Source organism: Solenopsis invicta, chromosome 11, assembly GCF_016802725.1.
Source record: "Solenopsis invicta isolate M01_SB chromosome 11, UNIL_Sinv_3.0, whole genome shotgun sequence".
Classification (NCBI taxonomy): domain Eukaryota; kingdom Metazoa; phylum Arthropoda; class Insecta; order Hymenoptera; family Formicidae; genus Solenopsis; species Solenopsis invicta.
The window spans coordinates 1,472,469-1,484,845 of NC_052674.1; the positions used below are offsets into that span (position 1 = coordinate 1,472,469).

General features: G+C 36.9%; 2 protein-coding genes across 5 annotated transcripts in view; one reads left to right on the forward strand and one right to left on the reverse strand.

The window, feature by feature from the left end:
• Positions 1-12,377, reverse strand: part of LOC105196974 (zinc finger protein 91) — a 109,708-nt gene that overhangs the window by 62,703 nt on the left and 34,628 nt on the right. The gene's annotated exons all lie outside the window — the stretch shown is intronic.
• LOC105196973 (protein tiptop) overlaps positions 1-12,377 on the forward strand; it is a 180,457-nt gene that overhangs the window by 1,763 nt on the left and 166,317 nt on the right. The gene's annotated exons all lie outside the window — the stretch shown is intronic.

Here is a 12,377-nt window from a genome sequence, read left to right on the forward strand (position 1 = left end):
TTTGCGCGTGTTTATAGTTTAATTAAAACGAAGAAAACGTCTATAGGCGATCGTGAGAAAGCTTTCATAAAAGTCATGAATGTCTTTTACTACCAGTTTAGCGTTCACGCGTATCTCGCCGCCGGAGTTCCTAAGTTACGTCGTTGTCGCGCACGGTAGATGAAACATTACCTTGCGGAGAACTTTTTTAACGCGGAGATTAAAGAAATAGAAAACGTCTGTTTCGTTGAACCGAAGCGATCCCGCGTCCTGTCGCCGTTGCACACTCAACGGTGGTGGAAAGTTTCAAGCGTTATCACACAGTTCTCTGAAGCACACTCTATGTCTGAAATATACATACGTTTTTTTTTTTCGATAAAATTTCCTTGAATTTTACTGGTAAAAATGTACCGACCGTTGCCAATGCAGTAAATAAAAATCGAATGGAGCACTATTTTGTTGAAAACAGACGTCGCTCGTGTAGCGTCGATTGCTTGAATAATTTTAGTATATAGGAGATGAAACGTGACGCATAAAGTACATGAATTAGTGAGGTCAAATTTTTTTCAGGATACTTTTAAAATAGAGTATCAATAAAATTAACTGAGCTTTTTTTCGTATACTACGGATGTTGTGACATAAAATGTATAATTTTAGAAAATTAACTTCTAAATTTACACACAATAGTTAATGTTTAATGCAGCAATCGTATCATTTGATACATTAAATATACAAATTTTTCATATAAAAAAAGAAAAAGAAAGATATATTTTCAGGACATTATTTTAATTATGTTCTAAATCCTATTAATTTTAAATGAGTCAAGTTATAAAACGTTTTAAATAAACGTTTTAATTAAAAAATTTATTATTTAAGCATTTTTATTTTTATTATATTTACTATATTTTTATTATATTTCTTGAAATTTTCTGTTTATAATAATATATTGCTTACAAAATTATGATTAAATTTTTAATATGTTCTGTCAAGATAATTGAATACATTGAATTTTCTGTACGTATGTGATTGATTATGTAATCACGTCCGCTAAAAGTGTGAAAAATATGTTATGAAACACGCAATAAAAGAAAAATTAAGGTAACATAAGAATTTTTATATCAGCATAACTTCTCTTAAATGATAATTTTGCATCATTAATATGTAGGTGATATAAAGCGTACATTTTTCGCACAAATGGGAATATATTAAATAATTTATGATATACATTATTCACCTTTTTCTCTACAAAAGTATTAAAAAAAAACATTATTGTCTAAAAAAAAGTAACGCGCGAGATGTTTATTGTAATTCGACACACATATCGGAACGTTCGATTAATCTCCATTCTCTTTTCGTTTTAGATTACTATGTCGTACAATTAATATACGCATGTATAAGTTGCATTTTCCTGTTCGTTTTAAAAGTTAAAGTGAATGAAAACTGATGCGGGTGAGAGTTAAGAAAGTTACCTCCGTATTACCGCGCTTAGCGAATTTCTCTGTCGGTTGGCGAAGTTAAAACCTATCTATCCTCACCTCCGTTGAGTAAGGTCGAAGATGGGCCAAAGGCGTGCAGCACGCCATTTCGTTGATTCTCCCGACAGATGGGCGCTCTGGCCGCGGCGCGGCGGCGAGGGCCGCGTTCGGGCCGAAACGATTTGTGCGTTTGAGGCCGTGACGCGCGCCATGCTGCCTTTCCCACGTGGGGAGTCATGAGGCGTAAACAAACTCGCCCCCCGGTGGCGGAGGGACGCCATCTTGGTGAAGTTCTGCCCGGAAACATTTACAATTCACTCAACTTACCTTACCGAAACTCGGCCAAGCGCCGATAAATCTCGTGCGCGGGCGCGGAGCGGCGCGGCGCGGCGCGCATACCCCGCGACGCGATGCCGGAGCCGCGTGCCATAAATTCGCGGCAGTCCGCGGAGTTTCACTGACGTGTATGCTACGGGTTTTTCACCGGTACCAACAGCCTCGATAGCATCGCCGAGAATCGAAGCGATTCCCCATTCCGACGGTTTTCTTCCTCTCTTACGAACGTTACGATTAGTTACCCGAAACTGGTTTCTGCCGAAAATCTATTATTCGCTTAGTCACCCACGAAACTTGCGTGGGTAATTATTCAGAGAGAAAGAATAATTTACTTTAATTTGCATTATATTTTAATTTATAATTTTCTTACTCATAATTGGAAAATTATATGCTGTTATTTTGATAGTAACTAAACATAATAATAATAACCAAATAATTATTAAAACATTACTAAATATTTAATTATATTAAGCAAACATTTAATTGAAATTATTTTACCAAAGCTTAACTGTCTAGGCTTGGTTATTATTACCAAATTCTTTTTTCAATGTAGGAACGCATGTTTGTCAATGTATCACATTAATAATACAATTGTAATGAATAGATGAAACATGGAATTATTTAAATTTTTCCAATGAAATAATAAATAAATGACTGAGAAGATTTATTAATATGACAAGCTGAGTGTTAATAGGATTTGGAATATTAGTAAGATTATACACAATTGTGAATTCCATATCTCTTCTAGATATAATCTCTAGTTTCCGTATCTATTTTCTATTAATTACACCAAAAAGGCGATATATTTTTCCAAAACCGGATAAACTTTCCCAGTTATCTAATATTAACTTTCGAAATAATTTACGCAATTGCAACAAAGATTCACTTTTACGTGCTATGTTTTTTTTTTAAATTCTGATAGCTGCCAATCAGCAGCCTATCTGAACCGGAAATAAATGCGAAAGTTTTTATCCATGCGAAACGATGAAGCTGTCAGCGAAAGTAGACATGTACGGGTTAAAAAATAACAAAATATGGCCCGGCGAGCTATAACGCAGCTAATTTCTCCGTGTAATTTACGACGTTCCGGTGAAAGGATCCGTAAAACACGCCAATTCCTACGAATCTGCCGGGTATCGATCGCGCAATCATGCTGCGTTCTCAATAGGCCCAGGGATCTAATTAGCAGTATATTATGGAGAAACGATCATCACCCGGCCGTGTTTTTGTCATTGGATTTATTCTATTTGCAAAGTACTCGCAGTATATTAAGAATCGCGTGTAAAAGAAAACGTTAAAGTCTTTTTATTGCGGTTGAAAGTAAAGATGAAAATAAATGTATTATTTATATGACGCCACCATTATTGTACATCAGGACTCTATAACGTCAAAAATATTTCTAATTTAAAAATTCAAAATAGTTTTTAATAATAATATTTTAATAAGTAAAAGATTTCAAGAAAGAAATTTTGCGTTTGTCAAATAATGCAAATTAGTTTGGTCTGTGAAAAGATCGATGCATTACTTCTTATACTGCTACAGTTTTATGTATATGATAATATTAATTTTAGCACGCTTGTTAGCTATAATTAGCTATTATAGTTTGTATCTATTGGGCTTGCATTTACATTTGTAAATGCTGCTACTTTTGTGGCGCTTCTAAAAATTAGACGACTGCATTTTTTTTATAATTAAGTCAATTTTTAAATGCCATTTTCCAAATCGCTTGCCAGAGCCTGAAGACCAAGATATATACACAACGTTTACTAACATTCGCATTCGATGCAACAGGTGCAGCCTCGATGCATCCTTCGGGCCTCCATGCCCGAAATTTGCATTACCAGTATTTCGTCGCGTCTTTACATCGACTTGTTGCCTGAAAAAAATCGGCATTCCGCCGATCATCGAAAACACGACGGACGCAAAGATGAGAAAGTATTTGTTAAGAAATTTTATTTTCTCCAAAGAATTTTATTCTCTCTGTCGAATGCGACGTTGAATGTCTCGAGTTTTTTTTAGCGCATTCCAAAATCGCTAAAATCGAAATAATAAATTCTGCGAATTCTTCGACTTCATTAAATTGATGAGAAAAAAAATATAAATGCGTTCTCATACATTCGCGTGTTCACGTTCTCCTCGGATATTTTCTCAGAGGAAATTGCTCATCTGAAATCAGTAGTTACACAGCACGACGTTCTCGCCACGACGATGCTTATCGTGAACGACAAAATGGGGATAACCAAATGGAAATGATTGATTCGCCGACAGACGCGTTTCATTTATTCAATATCGAAGTCTTCGGACTCAAATTATATTTAGAGCGTCTCGTCGTCACTACTTTCTCTCTCTCTCTCTCTCTTTCACTCTTTCTGTTGTGCAGGAGAAAAATCGATTTTTGACCGTTCCTGAAAAAGCAACGCTGTATTGAATTTAAAAGACCTACGAGACATATCGATCCGCGCGGAGCGAACCAATCTGAAATCTTGTCGGTGGTCCAGACTCAAAGTTCACGTCTCTTCCTTTGCAATTTTAATGAGACGCATGTCCCTGACTGTCCCTGACTCACGCGAATAAACTAGGCATTTCCGAATTAGTACTTCACCCATCACGTCCTTGATTGGACACTATCTGATGACTTTTTGTCATCGGTCTCTGAAATCTGGAAATTCTACTCAACGAAAGCTGTCGACACGTATCGCCTTACGATGTATCGTATAATTTATTTAACTCTGTCGTCATTTTATTCAATTTTAAAATACGATTAAAGTTTTCTTATTCCGAAAGATAGCAAATACATAAATTCATATTAAAGTGCACTGACTAAAACGTTTACTTTAAATATTTGTATATTTTATATCCTAGACACGTTGTAAAGCATTATGCATTATATAATTGTGCATTATATAATTCTGATTTCGCTATAACGTATATACAAATTTAAAGAGAGAAGAATAATGATAGTTTTATATATGCGTGATAAAATGCTACATTGGCTTTTATGGCTATATTTTAAGCAAATGTTACTAAACTAAGATTAATTCCACCTATAAACTCATGCGGACACAAATCATTTGATACTTCAGCGGCCTGCGATAACATATCGTAATAGATGTGCCGTAAAAATCAAACCAGTATAGGTTGAGAATATCTCCCAATAATTGGTCATTCTCATGGAATTTCTGTCGAACGAAATACATTCTTATTATTTTCTGAAACACCACATTAATCCTTGTTATATTAATAATCACAAAAAGTTTCTAAAAGTAATATTTTACAATATGAATGCAAAATTTTCAACCTAATGCAATCGAATAATTTATTTACTTTTAGCTCGAGTGCCAAGAACGGACTTGGTTTACAAATTATTCTCCACCACACTCATAATTTCCGACTTAATGAGTAATAAACAAATGTCTGCAGAAATACCAGGAGGACAAAAACTGTGGCATGTATTTTCAGTTTAGTTAAATGATCTGCACATGTTAACCAAATGATTGCACTTGAAGCGTTTGCTCACAAATGACGATAAAAATAAACGTTCGCGTCGCCGATACATAGCAACGGTTCGCAACGGTTCTCGCGGAAATTTTCGCGCCAGGAAATTACGGAGGACGCGGAGGATCCTCACACGAAAAAGTTTTCGGCGAAAAGTTTTCCCAGGTTGATTCGCGGAAAACGCGTCGTTTTCTACATTGCGTTTACCTGAAGCGAGACCCGTGTCGTTAAAGTTTCATGATAGAGCCCAGTCGTGGAAAACGCGTCTCGAACCGTGCAGTGCCTCTCGTTCCGAGAAGAAATTCCACCGGCGATCCTTGAAAAAATCGATGACCCATGGCAAACGCCTATTGCGCAAAACTTTCACCTCAGACACAATGTCGACGCATTTTTAGTTTTTGTGGACCACCCTTGTACCGCTCTGCTATAAATCCTTCAATCCGCTGAAAAAGCGACGCATCGCTCATACGAGCGTTTCTTTGCGTGACCCAGATAGGAATGATTCACGACAAAAACCTTTTCCTTTGTAAGGAACGAACTGTTTTGACTAAAACATCTGACCAGTCTGCACTAGGGTTTCCCGAACTTACGTGGACCAGGACCTGTTTTTCAAAACGGCAAATATCTGCGATCGATTCAGCTTTAGGGGATATGAAAAAATGGGCGAAACACGTTAATTATTTTACATTAATTATTCATTTGTACTGCTTCACGTCTTCTACGTTTTAATTTTTACTGAAAATAATTTTATTAATTTTTCTCCCTCAAATACATAATGAAGTATGAAGCGTGAAGAATGCGCTTATTTCTTTCTTTAATGCCAACATTGACGTCGCATCGAATCATTTTCATATACAAGGAATTTGATAATTGCGTATAATAGAGTTCAAACTTGATTTTGATTTTCATTACCACTAAAAAATTTTTCGCGATACACCGAAAATCGTGTTGTGGTCCACATTTTAGGAATCCCTGGTCTACATACATCAAGATATAAAAATGACTTTATTAATATTTTAAATGGAAACAATCGATATCATTGAAAGAAATAAAGTGAAAGAAGTTTGGATCAATTTCACCGACTATTATTTTTGCTCGAATTATGTTTGAATATTATATAACAGTATAATAATAAACGTAAAAAAAAAGTTGTTTTCTCCAACAATTTGTATGTAGTTCTGATACTTCATTTTTTCACTATTTTTAATTCAAATGAAGATTCGACATAAGAAACGAAATAGGTGCACGAATGTAATTTTTAGAATAAAATGGCGTTCAGAATTGACAAACGAATAACAATAAAAGATCTATACTAAATGTCTACACTCCAAATGCGCTGACACAGTTTTTTTTCACACTGCAAATTCGAGTGTTGCGGTGCTACATATAGACACCTACAAAAATGCTTTACATGTGAAAGCAGTCTATAGTAAAAATAAGTTAGTATGTTTCAGCAAGGGAGTTAAGTGTAATTAAGGTTAACGTGTATTTATCCACTTTGCAGCAGATGAAAGCTAAACAGATGGCCCCTATATGTTCAAGATATGATCAATTTTATAGTACTCTTTCTGTGTAATTGAACGTTGGCATTAATTGTATAAAAGTCGATGGACACGTCCAATACGATCTTCATAAAATAATCTTGCTCGATTTAATTATGGCTGTGACGTGTTTAATATACTCGCTGACGGTTTTTTCTTTTTTCTTTTTTTTTTTATTGAAATTTTGTGACCAACGACAGATACGACAGTCGAAAGTGGAAAATCGTATTGATAAGAGTAACATACGCGCGATGCCTATTAAATTTTATTAGAACATTCAAATGTTAATGTTTTGAATTCCTTATGAGAGACATAAATTAAGATTACAGTGAAGTAGACATACATAAATTTAATAGTCGAGCACTGATAGATACACATAAAGTATCACCGTATAAAAGAATTTTAGATACAATAAAGCGAGTGAATAATATCTGTACGATAATGAGTTGATACGTAATAACTCTAGATAAAACTGGACGTGGCAATAGACCGAGGAACGAAATAATTTTTTGCGGCAGATAAATGCCGTTAGATGCGCTTCGGTTACCATTGCAATCATACACTTTTGTACGACGCGCTGGCAGAAGCTGGTTCTCGGGACTTTTGCGGAAAAGAAACGATGACGAATGGAAGAGCTATCGTTCGGCAGAGATATTAAAGACGTATCCGCGTGTGAAACGGTTCGACGCTTAGATTTCCGCGTTATTCCCATAGATCAAGCGCGGAGTCAGCTTTCTAATCGGCTCCCATTATTTCCGGTGATCATGATTTACACGCAATGCCGCATCGACGGGCGAGTACACCGAATGCAGTGTATCTCGAGATAAATGAGACTTCGCTCAAGAAGCCCCCCGTGTGTTTTTCACTTTGCAATCTTCGACCGGCGACGATATCTCGCGACTAACATTTGAGTTCGTTCGCATATGCAAATGGTAAGTATGATCGATGGTGGCCACTAAAGGATTCATGCGGCAGAAACAGACACTTTACAATTTTCATTGCGCCGTCATACAGAGTCCGGGTCATCTGGTACATGTGTACTTAAACTGCGCGTCGATTACGAATCTATGAGGGACAATTGACAGACTAGTGTGTCCCAAATTGCATTTGCATGTTATATGTAAATTATGCCGGATCAATTGTACTTGCAGAGTGAAGGGGTTCGAGAAGGAAAGTATTTTAGGCTAGCTGCACTAGAAAAAATGTTTTCTTGTAACAACAAATGATTTAGTGAAAATATACCGAACAAAACCGTTTAGTTAATACAGATAAATATATTTTTTTTACTTATTATACATGTATTTCGCGGAAGCAACCAAATTTTTTGTATAAAACAAAATATTTGGCCACAGTTAGAAAATGCCTCGACTAAACAACTTTGCTGAAGGCACTAAATTTTTTTAGTGTGGAATTGCACGTTCCTACCATTGCATATTTAAAGTAGAGTGCAATAATTATTTTGTAACAACAACAAAGTTGCACATTAAATTTTTATTAAAACAATTAAAATTATTATCTGATAGGTTCTATTTTGAAAAACTTTAATTGCAAAACAAATGGACTATAAGAGTCAGACTGGTTGTTTAGATTGTTAATTAATAACTTTTAGACAAAATGTTTATAATTTATAATTAGTGCACATAACAAGGAAACATTTCGACCTTTATCAAATGGTCTTTTTCAGTATCGTGTTTAAATATAATTAAGTAAACGAAATTGCAAAAAGGCAATTAACGTGTACATTAAAGAAACGCATGACAATATAATAGATATATTACAATTCTTCTTGAAGTCCCATTCTCATTCTCATTGAAATTTGCTATAAACTCTTTCTCTGTGTTAGTGTCGTCCTAGGGACTGAAAAATGGCCGTTGTCCATGAAATACCTACATTCTTTTTGTTGTATTGATAGCCACAAAACCCAAACTCTAAATCTGCTTTAAGTCCGAAAATTCTGAAACCGTGACAATCTATGTGGATCTTAAGGAAACTGTCTGTAAATAATGTCGAGACGGAACATTTTTATTCGGTCGACTGTTCTACGAATATATGTAGAAGAGATTGCTTACGCGCTGACAAGCGCATGACGCGAAGAAGAACATTGACTATTCTCATATATCGACGGCATATTTTTCTTAATGAAAAAAAATTGCAAATCTGCACTGTAAAAGATTTTCTGAATTGTTCCCGTCGTTTGAAAGCCGTCCAACTGTAAGAGAATGTTTCGAGTAACGTTTGCGCGAGAAAAGAATTTCTGATTCCGATGGCGCGCATTGCGACCCTATAGCGCGGACTAAAAAGAATCGTCGCCCTTTTGCGACACGTCGCGACGACGGACGTCAGGACGTTGTAATCGACATGAGGCCGGCTGTCGCGGACGCTCGTCGTCGATATCTCCGAGTTCGAGACGAGTCATTTAACGGCGCGACGACGCTTCTCGCACCCTATTTTCGAGACTCGTAAAATCCGCCATTCCCGTATCCGACCGATCCGTCTCCCGATTTACACTGCTCCGTCACCACCGCCGTTGACGACGCTGATGCTGACGCTGACGCCGCGTGCCTCTCCGCCGTATCTCTCTCTTTCTCCCCTCTCTCTTTCTCTCTCTCGCTTTAAGCGGCCCTAATAAATTAGCCGTAGAAAAAGACGGCCGCGTGACAGATGCCCGATGGCTGCCATAAAGGAGCTGCTGGCGACGCTCGCGGGTGGTGGCGAGCGCACATCAAAGCGCATCCGCGCGGCCTCATGCCGATCTGGTACCGGCATACTCGTAGTTTTATGTTTACCGAGTGATTTGTTGCCCCTCACCATTCGGCTGACGAACGCGTCGCGAGGAGCGACGATCATCGTCAAGAAAGAGCACGCCGAAATAAATACGCTGTTCTTATAATAGAGGAAGGCACAGCTTCCAATTTTTTTCAATAAACACGATAAATCAGGCTAAATAATATTCGCGGCTCTGAAGTTAGGTTTGACTCGTTGGGAATACTCAAAGTCTGGCCGATTCGACGAGTGATACGTCTTCTCACATCTTCCCCCCCCCCTCTCCCCTTGTCGCCGTATAAGTGGTTTCACTATATTTCAAATTATAGTGATAAAAAATTATGACTTTTCTGCAAAGCAGTTGTTAGTAATTTATTATTGTCATTTAATTATCATGTGCTCCGAAAAAAAAATGTTTTGATTATAGATGTATATAGCAAAGTGCACTCTGACGAGAGCAAATTGATTTATTATAATTGGACTTGATATTTTATAGCTAGAATGTTTTTATATTTAACTATAAAAATTTGATTTGCATTTTCCAATTGGATCTATAAAACTTCTATCGTAGTTATATTCACTAAAAGTTTCATGTATACTCGTTTCTTACACTTCAAAAAGTGCTGACCTAACTAAATATCAAAAGTTAGTATCATCTATAAAATAAATTTAGCATTAAGATTTTTTTATATCCGAATTAAGACAAAAAAGAATTCTTGTTATATTCACTTGCTAATTTCTAAAAGAATCTTGACAAATTCATTTATCAACAGACACGATTTCTGATTAAATCCAGATTTACGATTTATGCAAGCGGAGTTTTTTTGTAGTTTATGATTAATTATCAAGACATTTGTTTGCAGCGTTTAATTTCTTGCACTTCAGAAAACAATGTTTCACGTTAATGCTGCCCGATTGGACACGGTTTAACTAAGAAGCGAATCGCGAGAGAGCGAACTTAAGTATAGCGCGCGTTTTCCTGGTGATTTTAATTGACTGTAAATAAGAAACCGAATTGCACCGCGGCACGATCGCGAGGGACGGAAAGGAGAACACGAGAGAGGTCGGAATCCACGTTGCGCCGCGCTCTCGACGCCGAAGTGGCGGTGACGGTTGTGGGTACCGACGCTGAAACGTCGATCTGTTATTACCGCGCATTATGCATTGTGAGAATGCATAAATAATGTATCAGGATTGCCAGTGGTGCTACGTTGTCGCGCCAAACATATTTTCCAACACACGCAAGAGCGATTGACGCGTCGAATTACTGCTGCTCAATGTACCGAAATTATAGCACCAAAGGATGAAGATACATTCTTAGTACGTCGCGACACAATGTAACGTAATGTTTGCCTTTGATTTTATAATTAGATTAATTCCCAGACACGTAGATCCGTTAAAAAACGTTTGTGTCAATTTCTTTCTGAACGCACAAAAAAACAGAATATTTTTGTTTTGAGCATATATTTATTATTTATATATTATATTATTCATTATATTATTTAGATTATATTTTATTATTTATTAAATTATATACATATTATATCAAAGTATTAAATATTAAATATTGAAATAAAATTATAGTGTTAAAGACAAAATTTGCTTACATGAAGCAATTTTGTATTAGTTTCATCAAGAAAAATAAATTGTCATTATTCAATAATAATTTTCATGATTTGAGAAGAGAAAATATCAGAAAATATCTTGAAACTAAGAATGATAATTTTTTTAATACTATTATTGTTATCAAAACAATTTCATATGTGCTCTATAGATGATAATTATAATATTGAAATAAAAATATAATGATTTGCTGAAATGTAAGATTACCGAATTCTTAAAAAAAAATTATATATAAATAAATTATCATTATTTCAATATAATTTCCTATATGAAACAATAATTTTGTGTTAATAATAGGATACATTAAGATTTAATTTGATACTAATGTTTCACACTCAATGTCTCTTCTGTGCAGTCTCATTTCGAAACCCTTTTAATAAGGTAACACGTTAACGTTACTCTGGGTCACCAGCAGTACGAAAGATTCGCGCGACCCACGCCGCGCGATACACGTTGAAAGCAAACGTTATCCACTCCTTCGGCTTCAGGCTACGAACGACTGCGTTGATCACCGGACGAGAATGCGCCGGTGCTCTCGCGTAAGAGTTGACAGGCCGCGCCACTCGAAAACGAACCACCGTTCGAGCACGCCGGCAGAGGCACGCTTAAGTGACTTTCGGTGTTTGGCCTTTGCACGCGGCGAGAGCCTTTTGCCTTCGCGACAAGTCCCGCGGCGCAGCCGGCTGCGGAAGAAGTAGATGGAAGGCGATGGTAGTACGTCGGTTCTCTCTCTTTCCCTCCACCCTCCTCCCTTTCTCCTTTCCTCCCACAGTCTGCACGGTCCGCGTGCCACCCTCCGCGCGCCGCGTACCACGTATAATTCAACGCTACCAGCAGATAGCTAAATCACAACGACAAACCGGCGGTAAATGCGCGAAACGAAACTCACCGTCCGCAAGATACACCGCGGACTAGAAAGCGACCGGACCGCGTTTCGTGTGTTTATTATTCTGCCGGAGTTTGGATAGAATTTAAAGAGCTGGATTTAAAATCTTAAGAAAGATTTAAGATTTAAAAATAGCGCGACGGAAACGCAGTACACGGGAAATGCTTAAAGTTACATACAGGAAGAGGTGTTAAGACGTCCTTCCGTCGTCAGGATCATCGTCGTGAAAAAATTTTAGTCATAATCGTAAGACCGTAAACAAATCGATCGATCATCATC